The sequence below is a fragment of the Synchiropus splendidus genome, chromosome 8 (genome assembly GCF_027744825.2).
Source record: "Synchiropus splendidus isolate RoL2022-P1 chromosome 8, RoL_Sspl_1.0, whole genome shotgun sequence".
NCBI classification, from domain to species: domain Eukaryota; kingdom Metazoa; phylum Chordata; class Actinopteri; order Syngnathiformes; family Callionymidae; genus Synchiropus; species Synchiropus splendidus.
The window spans coordinates 22,135,001-22,136,057 of record NC_071341.1 but is presented as its reverse complement, the minus strand read 5'-3'; the positions used below and the strand labels follow the sequence as shown (position 1 = coordinate 22,136,057).

Genomic DNA, 1,057 nt, shown 5'->3' with positions numbered 1-1,057 from the left:
ACACAAACCAAGTAGCTGGTTTTCTAGATGCAGAATGTTCGTCTCCGCCTGCCACCGACTCCCTGATGGAAGGTCTGATGGTGAAAACTTTATCTCATTTGATTTGTAAATCACTGAGTGAAAAATGAGGCGAATCTTCCCAAATAACATAATAAACCAGTCTTTTACCTCGGATTTTGAAATAGGGCGTCCAAACCCCGCCCCCAACCTATAACCCCGCCCCCCACCCGACACACCGCGTCAACGACTGACAACTAACAACTTGCTTTGTGAAAAAACACAGCTGTAAACATCGATTTGTACCAAAATAACTAATAAACAACAAACAAACAAGCATCTGAGTCAAATAACAAACGTTCACATATATGAACTCAGTAACTGCGGGGGGAGCGCCAAATATTCCTCCGAATAGAAAGCAATGAGTTAGTTTTGTGAACGATTGTTTACAGTTTGGAACTTATCAGCGGTTTCCTCCTGTCATCAGCGTCAGACGTCCCATCAATCGCAGCGCGCCTCCATGCCGCGAGTGTCGCGACTTCCCGCGAGATTACGGCGATAAACAAATATGGCGATGGCCGAAATACGGTCGCGGAAGGTTCGCGAATCTGCGAATTTGGATCGTATTCGGCGAAATTACCGGGCGGAAATACATTTTAATGTAAACCAGTGAGTGCTGGAGGGCGTCCATTTTTTCATATTTTGCTAAAAGCCTGTAATGAACATAATGTGAAACAGTGCTCAAGTGATGAAAAAAGAAGGAATTCCTCGCTAGCACAAAGAGTCTGCTGGGTTTTCGAGTCACTGAGCTGGAAATGTCATCTGTTTTTAAATGACCAGGAACAGTCGAGTCGGGTCCCGTCTTGTTCGTGAGTGGCGGAAGGATGGAACGGGAGATCAACAGACAGAGAAAGGAAGCTGCTTCAGTCTGTCCGGGTCAAGTGGAAGTTGAGGAGAAATGTCTCGAGAGAACATAAGGTAAGGCGAGTGTTGCTAGTCTCTGACACTGAAAACTGCAGCGGGTTTGGGTTAGTCTCTACAGGTAGTTTATATTTAGCTA

General features: G+C 45.4%; 1 protein-coding gene across 2 annotated transcripts in view; it reads left to right on the top strand.

The window, feature by feature from the left end:
- The first annotated feature begins 557 nt into the window (after window positions 1-557).
- npas1 (neuronal PAS domain protein 1) overlaps window positions 558-1,057 on the top strand; it is a 47,792-nt gene continuing 47,292 nt past the window's right edge. The window contains exons 1-2 of one of the 2 annotated variants that reach the window (XM_053873227.1): window positions 558-666; window positions 838-975. The gene's annotated coding sequence lies outside the window, so the exon portion shown is untranslated. The other variant, XM_053873229.1, reaches the window with a different exon arrangement.